The following is a 12,626-nucleotide window of genomic DNA, read 5'->3' as shown; positions in this document are numbered from 1 at the left end:
GAGTTCTTAACTCTCTAAGAGTGTGTGTGTGTGTGTGTGTGTGTGTTTGTGTTTGTGTTGTGCTCCTCCATTTTCATTTTGGGATATTGCAAGAAACATTTATTAACTTGCTTTATTTAACCTTGGCAAAATCAAAAGGCAAGGTTATCACCATCATCATCGTCGTCATCACTACCACCATCATCTTCAGTAACATTATTTTAGGTAGAGCAGATGGAGGATTGCTAGGTTGAGTGATTGCAGGACTGGTGGCAGTATTTAGCAGCTTAGTGGGTTCCTTGCCCAAGCTTCTTAGAGTTCTGAGTCCTTCTTGTGTGAAGGTGAGGCTTCTTCCAGGTAGCACATTATGTTGAATTACATGTAATTTGCAATCCTTAGATCCTCAGGCCCAGAGAACTTAGCATAGGCAGGTCGAGGCACAGATCACTGAGCACTTATTCTTATGACACTAACTCCAAAGCATTCTTGGTTGCCTAGGAGACACCCATGGACCTCACCACCTGGATGAGCAACTACACTGGAGAGTCAGATTTCACCCTGCTGGGATTCTTCAGTCAATCCAAACACCCTGCCCTGCTTGTTGTGGTCATATTTGTGATTTTCCTGATGGCCTGTTCTGGGAATGCCCTCCTGATCCTGCTGATACTCTCTGACACCCACCTCCACACACCCATGTACTTTTTTATCAGCCAGCTGTCCCTCATGGACATGATGTACGTTTCTGTCACTGTGCCCAAGATGCTCATGGACCAGGTCCTGGAGAGCCACAAGATCTCAGCTGCTGCCTGTGGGATGCAGATGTTCCTCTATGTGACACTAGCAGGCTCGGAATTTTCCATTCTGGCTGCCATGTCTTATGACCGCTATGTGGCCATCTGCCATCCACTCCGGTATCCTGTCCTCATGAACCACAGGATGTCTCTCCTCCTGTTGTCTGACTGTTGGCTCCTGGAATCTTTGGATGGCTTCATACTCACTCCAATCACCATGAACTTCCCTTTCTGTGGCTCCAGAGACATTCATCACTTCTTCTGTGAGGTCCCTGCTGTGACAAAGCTCTCTTGCTCAGACACACGGCTCTATGAGACCCTCATGTATGTGTGCTTCTCATCCCCGTGACAGTCATTTCAGCCTCCTATTCATGCATCCTCCTCACTGTTCTCAGGATGAACTCAGCAGAGGGCAGGAAGAAGGCCCTTGCCACCTGCTCCTCCCACATGACTGTGGTCCTCCTCTTCTATGGAGCTGCTGTCTATACCTACATGCTCCCTGCCTCCCTCCACACCCCTGAGAAGGACATGGTGATGTCTGTGTTCTACACCATAGTCACCCCTCTGTTGAATCCACTAATCTATAGTTTTAGGGATAAGAATGTCACAGAGGCTATGAGGAAATTGTTGGGTATTAAACTCTTCTTTCAAGAATCTTTAAAGTAAGTAATTTATAAAGAAGTTTTTTTTTTCTGTGTCTCTACACATCTGTTTTTCCAGGTGTCATGCTGATGTTATTTGCAGGCTGCTCACATGATATGCCTGAGAGCATGGTGCTTTCTGTCTGTCATCAAGGACCTCTATTTTGTAGCAATATGGACTGTCTGTATCTAGTTTACCAGGACATTTCATCAGAAACGGATGCTGACTCAGTAAAATGGGCTTACTATGTGTATTGACAGGATTGTATGGGTTTCATTACTTTCTTCTTTATGTGTATTGTATAAGCTGATATTCCTGGAATATGTCCCATTTGTTCACAGCAATAATGGAATATTAAATATCATTTGCCAGTATTCTGTGAAGAAGTTGGCATAAATGTATATCTTGGAGATTGTTCCATGATTTTCACTATTTGCTTCTTTGCTCTATGTGTATCCTAACAACATCCGCCTCTTGTGAGGAATTGTAATGCCTTCCTCTTTTTTAATATTCTAGAACAGTGGGAGAATTGTCATAACTCTTATAACACTAGAATTCAGCAATTAAACTATTTTCCTGGGCTTTAAAACAAAGATTTTTATCTTGAAGTATATGCGTGTTTTGTGTGTGTGTATGTGGGGTATTTGTGTGAATGTTTGTGTTTATATGTGTTTGAGTTCGGGTGTGTACCTGTTTGTGTGTGTCTGTTTTGTGTCTCTGTGTGTCTGTGTGAGTTTTTGCGTTTGTATGTGGATGTGTATTAGTGTGTACATGTGTGTCTGTGTGTACATATTTGTATGTGAGTTGTTGGTGTGTATTTATGCATGTATGTGAGTGTGTATGAGTGTTTCCTATGTGTCTCTCTGTGTATGTTTTTGTGTATGTTTGTGTGTGTGTGTGATGTGTCTGTGCCTGAGTGAATGTGACTGTATGAGCATGTGTGTGAGTATGTGGAGTGTGAGTATATGTATGTCTGTGTGTGAGAGAGTGTGTGCACACGTGAGTGTGTGAGTGCAGTGGCAAAGAGGCCAAAGGAGGTTACCAAATCCTCTGGAGCTTGATTTACAGGTGGTTATGAGCTGCCCAGCGTGAGTGCTGGGAACTGAACTATGTCAATACTGCTGAAATGGATTCCATCTGGGCATCACATTGGGCCTTATCTTTTATGTATCCATGGCTCTGTGTGTTCCAGTGGTATAAATGTCCACAGTCAGCCATGGTAACCATTGTGAGCAAGAGCACAGGCTTGCACCAGCTCCTGCTTCCGATGTTTGTACATCCCTCCTCTCCTCTTTTCTCACTGTCTGCTTTTGTGCTTAGGTGACTTATCTCTAGTAACATTACTGAAAGCTTTTTCTTTTTGTTTTTAGTTTCTGTACAAAATTTTAATTTGTAGTTATTGTGAGACTAAGAAATAATCTTCTCATAAAATAATTACTCTAAAGAGAATAATTTTAGTCACAAACCAAAAAGGCAAAATGTAATGTTAACTCTTACTCTACATTTTCAATTTTGACATCATAATTTCCATCTTTTTATGTTTGTTATCTCTTGATAACTTTTTTAGTTGTGACCTTTAAAGATTACTAACTGGAGAGGAGCACTGGATTATGTCTCCAGCCCCTCTTTATCATTCACTGCTTTCAGAGTGAGAAATGAGACTCAAAGCTCCTTGGTGGCAAGTAGGACTTGGTAAATTTCTAGATGGGTTTAACTGCTGAAGTGGAGTCTGGGAGGACTAGAAACATGACCCTAAGAGCAACAAGAAAGTGGTTACAATGAGTCATCAAAGCCTCCTACCAACGGGGGCAGGGAAATGGGCAGCAGCTTCATGAGATTAATAGGTATTTAGCAAATAAATGCATTTCAAATTATGAACTGTTGTGAGTTGTCCTGATGCTGTTTGTATTCTGATGTTAATTCCACTTTCTCAAGAGGGGTTACCCCCATGACCAGGTATTCAGGTGATCTCATGTGAATTTTGTTCCCATTCTAACTGGTTAATCAAGGCTAGAGCCTGTGATTGGGCAGTGAAGGGGAAAGGTGGGATGGAAGGTCTTTGAGAGAGGGGGCAGGTAGAGGGAAGAGGAGGACAAGAAGGGAGGGGAGAAGATGGAAGAAGAGGAGGAGGAAACCATGATGGAACAAAACCACATGGCCGGGAGAAACTGCAAGGAGCAAAGGGTCTTATAGCTGGGGAATAAGTTAATACAGCACCAGATCTGCTCAATCTAAGCATATAGCTGATAATTATAATAACTGGGTTGTGTGTTTTTTATATGGGCTTATGGGGGTCAGAAATTACTACAGTAAACATTCTCAAAACCAACTATAATTTCAATAATGCTTTCAGACTGCGGTGTAGGGTGGGAACCAGATGTTGGAAACTAGGATCTCACTAAGTTGTTGCCACAGCAAACACTGTGCTAGACACCGGACCTCAGTGTGGTGTGCCTGAAAGGAAGAGCTCAGGTGCAGACACAGGGGTTCATCCAGGCTTTGTAGGGAGAGACACTGATCTCAGAGGATGGAGGGAAGGCCAGGGGAATACAGAAGGGAGGTGGGAATCCACGGTGTGATGCCTTCAAGACCCACTATTGATGTGTCAGTCTGCTCACTCTAGGGATGTGCTTGAGAGTCATAATAGTTTTGAAGTGGGCCCATGAAATCAGCGATGAACTTCCGTCCATTTACCATAGTGACCAAAAAAACAGCTGCATAGGTAGCTTGCCACTGCTCACCAGAGTTCACCGCAACCTTCTCTTTCTTCCTTCAGATGCAGAAGATCTGTTTGTCCATCCACAAGTCTTGGCATCCCCACTGTGAGCACCTGGAGAAGCTCATAGCAGTCCCAGGCTGAACCAGCAGGTGGTGGAAGTGACAGATCTGTGTTGGCAGCCACAGGGGCCCAAAGCCTTTGCAGAGACTCTGGGCAATCCCATGGAGTAACCATGTGGAGACTGTCCTGTCAGCATGAGGTGATTTGAGTGATCAGTGTCTCAGTGTGTGAGGCCTCCGTTGCTATCACCTCCCTCTTCATAGCCAGTATTGTAGTATACATGCACACGGTGTCCCCATGAGCCAGTGCATTTGGAATTTATACTCCTCCAGGTCTATTGTGAGATGTGGGAACCTTGGGAAATCTCTTTCTTTGAGCCATGCACTTCTCTGTGTCTAGTGTCACCGGCAGTGTGACATTTGTTCACACATGCACAATTCGTTACTCACTGACTCTCAGAACGTGAAAGGCTGAGATGTTGACCATGAGAGTGATGGCAGGTCTTGGTTGTGGACCTGACTGGAATAAGAGATGCTGAAAACAGCTCTTTTGGTCAGTGGAGATGCTTCCAGAAAAGGCTGACATGACAGATGGTAGCTTGGGGACTGAGGGGGACAATCCTGGGAATGTGGGCAGCAGCCCACCATGGGCTGGAGGTCCTTGAGGGAGGAAGTAGAAAGCACAGAGTTATGTGCCCTGCAAGCCCTTCTTCCTACTGTGTCTGTTGCTGCCTCCCATTCTCACCAACCCCTCCTTCCATTACTCCCCCCTTCTCCTCAGAGAAGGGGACCCCCTCAGTACCATCTTGCCTGGGACATCAAGTCAGAGTAGGACTAGGTACAACCTCTCCCACTGAGGCCCAACAAGGCAGTCCAGACAGGGGAAGGGGATCCAATGACAGGCATCAGAGTTAGGACCATCCCAGTTCCAATTGTTAGGGGACCCCAGCTGCACATCTGCTACAAATGTGTAGGGCTTCTGGGTCCAGCCCCTGCATGCTCTTTGGTTGGTAGTTCAGTCTCTGTGAGCCCCCCATGGGCCCAGGTTAGTTGGCTCTATAGATCATCTTGTGGTGTTGACCCCCTGGCTCCCTCAATTTTCTCCCCCACTCCTACACAAGTCTCCCTGAGCTCCACCTGATGTTTGGCTGTGGGTCTCTGCATCTGTTTCCATCCCCTGCTGGATGAAGTTTCTCAGGAGACAGTTACCAGTCTGCAAGCATAGCAGAGGATCATCACTAGTGTCAGGAGTAGGCTCTCTCAAGTTGGGCCAGTCACTGGTTGGCCGTTCCCTCACATTTTCTGTTAGACTACTATATGGACGACTGGGACAGTTACAAGGCAAGGTTGACTGAAGTATGGGGCCCGTGGAGAAACCAAGGTGGAGGTGAGGGGATGAAATGGGTGAGTATGGGTTTCCATACTACCCACTCTACATTTTTTTTTTTTTTAATGTGCTGTTCAGACCGGCTTAAAAACTTGCCTAGGGGTAGGGCTGTTTCCTTGAACAAACCTCTGATTAAGTCCACGCCCTGACGTAGTCCTTATCTGGTTTTCTCACTCCTGGCAGTCTCACCAACCTCAACTCCTCCAGGGCAGAGCAGCAGACTAGCGAGTGACATGCCTGAACACCCAGGAGCAGAGCAAATCTGCTTTGCTCCCTGTGCATAGTGCATGTCTTAGAGCCCCAGCCCTGCTACCCCGTCCTAAGTGTGTTCCTCCACCAAGGGCCCCTCCTGATCGACTTCTTCCCTAACCACCCAAGTCCTCCGTGCGTTCATTCTTTGCTTGTCTTTCTGTTGCAGGTGAGCAACAAATCGTCGGTTTGCCGGACATCTTTTCTGGGATTTCTTCCCTCTACTGGCCATACCTGGAATCACAGCAGTGGGATGCCAGTGCTGACCCAGTGGCAGGGTCTTTTTGCCTGGGTCTTCACACTTTATTCCACATTAAAATATAAAAAGGAGACACAGGGATACCAAAGTTATTATGTGTAACAATAGCAAGAAGACAACAATTGTAATTCTAATGATAAAGGCACAGTGTTCTATTGTCATTGGAGCCAGACATGGGATTTATCTTTAAAGTCTTTTAGCAAACACCTTTAGGCTTAATTTGTGTATGCTGTATCTGTTCAGATTAAATCACACTTCCATCATGAAAAGCTTATCCAGTAAAACGACGCATTAAAATAGAAGAAGAAGGAAAAATTAGTTTAAGACAAACAGAAGTTAAGGGAGCTCCTGAGAAGCAAGCTAGCACTGCAGATTATTCTTCCAAGACTACTGACCATAGAGGAAGAAGGGAGATAGTGTCTCACACAAGAACACAGGGAAGAACACAACCCATGGCAGCAGTAGAAGAGCAGATGGGAAAATAGCCAATTATGTCTGACACTGCAGCCAACATTAATTACCGGGGATGGGAGAAAAGTAATAACCATTAATCAGAACAGCAAACAGTAAAATCCCAGCATTTGCAAACCATTCTCAATTACAAACTTGAATGCAAATAGAGTTAACACATCAATGAAAAGATGCAGACTAGTTGGATTTAAAAAATGTGGTCAACTTAGGGGCTCTCAGAAACTGAACCACCAACCAAAGAACATACATGGGCTGGACCTAGGCCCCCTGCACATATGTAGCAGATGTGCAGCTTGGTTTTCATTCGGGTTTTCATTGGTCCCAACAACTAAAGCAGGGGCTGTCCCTGACTCTGTTGCCTGCCTATGGATCCTGTTCTCCTAACTGGATTGCACTGTCTGGCCTCAGTGGGAGAGAATATGCCTAGTCCTGCAGTGACTTAATGTGCCAAGGTGGGTTGGTGTCCAATGAGAGCCCTCCTTTTTCTCAGAGGAGAAGGAGAGGGGAGGAGGGGTCATGTGACAGGGAAGGGGTTATGGGGAGAAGATGCATAAGGGGGAACTGGCAGGAGATGGGGGCTGCAATTGGAATATAAAGTGAATAAGTAAATTAGTGGAGCGAAAAGAAAATACATTGATAGCTAAGAAGATAAAATATTTTAAAACTTAAAAAAAAAATAAGCACCAACTCAGGTATCTAGGATGTAACATAAATCTGAATAAGCTTAGTGAGAATCGGGCTGCCATCCACAAGAAACTGAATCTCTTTGCCCTCTTGTTTCTTACCATTTGAGTTGGCCATACAGGGCCCTTGGGTTGAAGTCACAACTGAGCACTTGACCATGCATTGTCTATACTAGACTGATCTGCACAGGAAGTGGTCTGGAGACACTGAAAACTGTATATCTAAAATAGCTGTATAGCTAACACTCTGTAACTTGTTCAGAATTTATCATGTTTAACAGCGACTGGATCTTGGCTGCATCACATTTGGGTTCATTTCCATCTCAACGAGGTTTGTTGTCCCTTTAATTTAACCTACAACATACAAGTGTGTGATCCCATCCTTCCCCTTGATTCATTTTCCATGGTGATAATCAACTTCTCTGTGAAATCAACAATCAACTTCTCTGTGAAAATAACAAATAAAAATTTCTATAAACCACCCCCAAAAGTATGGTCAAGAAACACATGTGGCAATGACTGGCCCAACTTGAGACCGATGCCATGAGAGAGAGCCCACCCCAGACAGTCTACTATGAGTATTAATGACACTCTACTATGCTGGCAGACAGGAGCCTGGCATAACTGTCTCCTGAGAGTCTCCACCCAGTAGCCGATGGAAACAGATGCAGATATCTTACATCCAAACACTAGGAAGAGCTTGGGGAATCCTGTTGAAGATGGGAGGGAAGATTTTAGGAGCCAGAAGGATTAAGGGCACACACAAAAAAAACCCTACAGAGTCAGCTAACCTGGACCCACAGGGGCTCACAGAGATTGAACCACAAACCAAAGAGCATGCCTGGGACGGACCTAGGCCCTCTACATATATGTAACAGGTTTGCAACTTGGTTTTCATGTGGGACTCCTAACAATTGAAGCAGGGGATGCCTCTGACTCTGTTGCCTGCTTTTGGACCCCTTTCCCCTAAGTAGGCTGCCTTGTCTAACCTCAATAGGAAAAGATGTGCCTAGTTCTATTTAGGTTGGGATATCCAACTTGATACACCAAGGTAGGTTGATAATCACGGGAAGGCTCCCTTTCTCTGAGGAGAAAGGGAGGGGGAGGGGGCAAGAAGGTGAGAGAAAGGGACTGGGAGGAAGGAGATGGAGGAGAAGCTTAAATCAGAGTATAAAGAAGATAAATTAATTAATAAGAAAAACCACACATGGGTAGGAATGACATCTATAAACCAAGAATCAAAGGTTAGAAATTAAGACAAGCAAATGGAGGCCACAGTCATGCTGGGGTAGCTAGCTGTTCTTATATATGATAAAGAAGGTTTTAAAACTAATCATAAGAGGGCTACTACATATCAGGAAAGGGAACAGAGTTCACACGGATACCTGCAGAACTTTCTATCAGGAGATAGGGAACATACATTCTTATCAATGGCACATAGAACCTTCTGTAAAATTAATGGCATTATAGGCAGCAAAACAAACCTTAGTAAAGAAAACACAATTTCCTGCATCCTAAAGGTTACACAACTTCTCAAAACAGAGCCACTAGCCGAGGATCCAGTGTGAGCCCATGGGATACACTTCACAGTCAAAGCATAAGGGCTTCTGTGTGTCCTAGAGTATACTAGAAATCACATTAAATTCAGAAAAAAATTACAGGATACAAAGTCAGTACACTGTAATTAGTAGGTTTTCATACTCTGTCAATGGATAATGCAAAAATAAATAAGCAAACAATGCCATTTACAATGCAGAAATAAAATGCTTAGGGATCAATTTGCTTAAAGAAATGGAAGACCTCTGCATCAAAAACTACATGACACTGTTGATGTAAGTTAAAGAGAATGGACAAATAGGAACACCCGTATTTATTCATGAAAGAGTTGATATTTTTAAAATCTCAGTGCTATCTAACATATAATGAAATCCCCGATAAGAATCTCAGTGGAGTTTATCAGAAGTAGAAAAATGTATGCATATATATATATATATATATATATATATATATATATATATATATATTGTGCTAGCTTGTCTTAGGCCAGCTTGACACATGAACTAGAGTTATCTGAAAGGAGGGAATGTCAATTGGGAAACTGACTCCAGAATGCCTGGTTGTCAGGCATTTTCTCAATTAATGATCAATACGAGAAAGCCCAGATCAGTGGGTGGTGCCATCCCTGGGATGGTAGTCCTAGGTTCTATAAGAGAACAGGCTGAACAAACCAAAGGAAGCAAGCCAGTAAGCAGCACCACTGCATGGCCTCTGCACCAGTTCCTGCCTTCAGGTTCCTGCCTTGTTTGAGTTCCTATGCTGACTTCTTTCCTTCAATGATGAACAGTGATATGGAAGTATAAACTAAATAAACCATTTGCTTCCCAACTTGTATTTTGACTGTGGTGTTTTGCAACAATAGGAACCCTGACTAAGACAGACATCTTACGAGATTCTAAACAGCTATTGTGGAACCTTGCGGGAGGAATGGGTCATTGGGGGCAGGCCTTGAAGTTGGATAATTCAGTTGACTCACTTCCTGTCAATTTGCTGCTTCCTGATTTGGGACACAGTATGATCAACTTCTTAGTGTTCCTGTGACTGTACTCTGTCTACCATGAGAGACAGCATCACATTGGACTTTAAGTCAAAGTAAATCCTTCCTTTTTCAGTGGCTTTTTTCAGATGTTTTTCTCACTTCAGAGTAAAGCAACAAGAAAAATAGCTAGTTCAGAGTCTCATTTTAGTTGGCTGATAACAGAGATATTTCTTATTTTTTTCCATTTGGATTCTTGTCTTCCTTCTGATCTTACCAGGAAAGTTTTCAATCTCTTCCACCATTGAGGAACATATTGGCTATGGATGTCCATACACAGTCATACTTCTGCTAGTATATTTATTTTATCTTATTTCTAAATGCTTTGCAATTATTTATGTGTGTTGGGATGGTGTATATATGTGCCATAGTACATGTGTGGAAGTCAGTCCTCTCTTTCCACTGGTGGGTCCGAGGGATTAAACACATGAAATCAGGCTTGGCTGCAAATGCATTTACATGGTCAGCAATTTTGCTGGCCCCATTTTAATCTATGAAAAATAGCTTTTTAAAAATTATTAATTTTTAATTTTATTCTCTTCCTTACATGTATCTAACTTTGCTTATGCTCTTGTTTTATTATTGGGGATTTTGTTCATTTTTATTCTTTGATGATTATTTTCTTTTTCTTTCCTTCCTTGAAGGAAGGAGAAAATAAAACATAAAATTATTATAATAAAATAAGACATAAAAATAAAAGCCCCCCACCTCTGTCCTTTTCCTTGTGTCCCCTGTGCTTTCTCCACACCTCAATCTCAGCCACACATCTGGTTCTACATTTACCCTAAATGACTTCTAGCATCATAGACCCATGTTCATTAGTGTCTACCATTTGAGTTTTATAGTTATTGGATTCTATAATGTTACTGGGATGGAATTAATTGTATATGTATTTTTATATGTGGTCCAGCTTGACATTGTTATTGTTGTAGCAGTTTGCTTTCTCCTTTCTGGTTGGTCCTGAGAGTTGAGTCCTTAAGAGGAAACTCCCTGATTTAAAAAAAAAAAGTACTCAAAGTCTGTAAATAACAAAGCCAATATATATGCAAACCATCACATAGAAAAATAGAAAACAAACAAACAAACAAACAAACAAAAACCAAACAAGACAAAACACAAAACCAAGACAACAGGGGTTCTCAAAAAGATCAGCACTCCTCCATTACTGACATGTGTAAAATAACAGGTGAAGAATCCAAAAAGTTACATGAAAAAAAACCCTAGCCTGTTATTTTAAAGAGGATACAAAGAAGAAGAAGAAGGAGAAGGAGGAGTAAGAAGAGGAGGAGAAGGAGAGGGAGAGGGAGAGGGAGAGGGAGGGAGAGGGGGAGGGGAGGGGGAGGGGGAGGGGGAGGGGGAGAGGAGGGGAGGGGGAGGAGGAGGAGGAGGAGGAGGAGGAGAAGGAGAAGAAGAAGAAGAAGAAGAAGAAGAAGAAGAAGAAGGTGATGATGATGAAGAAGGAGGAGGAGGAGGAGAAGAAGAAGAAAAAGAAGAAGAAGAAGGTGATGATGAAGAAGAAGAAGAAGAAGAAGAAGAAGAAGAAGAAGAAGAAGAAGAAGAAGAAGAAGAAGAAGAAGAAGAAGAAGAAGAAGAAGAAGGTGATGATGATGAAGAAGGAGAAGGAGGAGGAGGAGAAGAAGAAGAAGGTGATGATGATGAAGAAGGAGAAGGAGGAGAAGGAGGAGGAGAAGGAGAAGAAGACAAAGAAGAAGAGGAAGAGGAAGAGGAAGAAGAGGAGGAGGAGGAGGAGGAGGAGGAGGAGGAGGAGGAGGAGGAGGAGGAAGCAGCAGCAACATGGAATAAGGAAACTAGTTCAGGGTCTAGAGAAGAAAGATAGAAATGCATGAAAAAGCCTTAACATAGATGATGAGAGTCGTCATCACGGAAGATGAAGTTAGCACAGTGGATGATGAAGTCAGCACCACAGATAATGAAGTTAGCACCGCGGATGATGGATGACGGATGACGGATGATGAAGTCAGCACCATGGATGGAGAAGTCAACACTGCGGATGGTGAAGTCAGCACCATGACTAGAAACTCAGAAAAAATATAGATATATAGGAAAATTAAATAAATCAAATGAGTTAATGAGTTAAATAAAACATAACGGGAGGTATCACTATTCGCTGAGACCAACCAGAAGGAGTGTCAAGGATAGAGGGAAAGGGATGGAAATAGTACATTGAAAAGTCAATAAAGGACGAGGTGGGTGGAGAGATGGTCCAGTTACTGAGACACCTGCTGCTCTTCCAGATGCCTAGCAACCATGAAATGCCCAAACATAAGAATCCATGAGGTGGAAGGAACCAGTGCAGACATTATAGCGAGCAGTAAAGGAAAGGTTCCTCTAAACATGGAAACTGGCATTACCATCTGATCCAGTTGTAGCTCTCCTGGGGACATAGTTGCAGGCATGAAGGTGCACACATCCGTGATCACTGCAGCACTACTCACAATAGATATTTGGAACCAGACTAGATGCCTGTCAGCAGATGAATGGATCATGGCATGTGGTATAGATACTCCATGGAGCATTCATCCACCAGGAGTCAAATCTTATATGTAGACATTTTGATTTAATTGAAGTTGTTAACCTTGAGTGAAGGGAGCTAGACTTAGAAAATGTGGACCCATTGAATATAGAAGATGGACCGTTAGTAAATGAAAGGGGACCAGAGGGATGAAGGGAAGGGGAGGAGAAAGAGAGCACAGGAGAGGAGGTGTGTGTTCACAGCAGTGTATGTACACCAGGGCTGATCATAGATTCCCTGCAGGAAATACAATTGAATAAG

At 43.1% G+C, this 12,626-nt stretch overlaps 1 pseudogene; it reads left to right on the top strand.

Moving 5' to 3' along the window:
* The first annotated feature begins 483 nt into the window (after window positions 1–483).
* Window positions 484–2,734, top strand: LOC117711316 (olfactory receptor 2T29-like; annotated as a pseudogene).
* Window positions 2,735–12,626: the final 9,892 nt, after the last annotated feature.

The sequence above is a fragment of the Arvicanthis niloticus genome, chromosome 6 (genome assembly GCF_011762505.2).
Source record: "Arvicanthis niloticus isolate mArvNil1 chromosome 6, mArvNil1.pat.X, whole genome shotgun sequence".
In the NCBI taxonomy this organism is placed as follows: domain Eukaryota; kingdom Metazoa; phylum Chordata; class Mammalia; order Rodentia; family Muridae; genus Arvicanthis; species Arvicanthis niloticus.
This window is presented reverse-complemented; position numbering and strand designations above follow the sequence as displayed.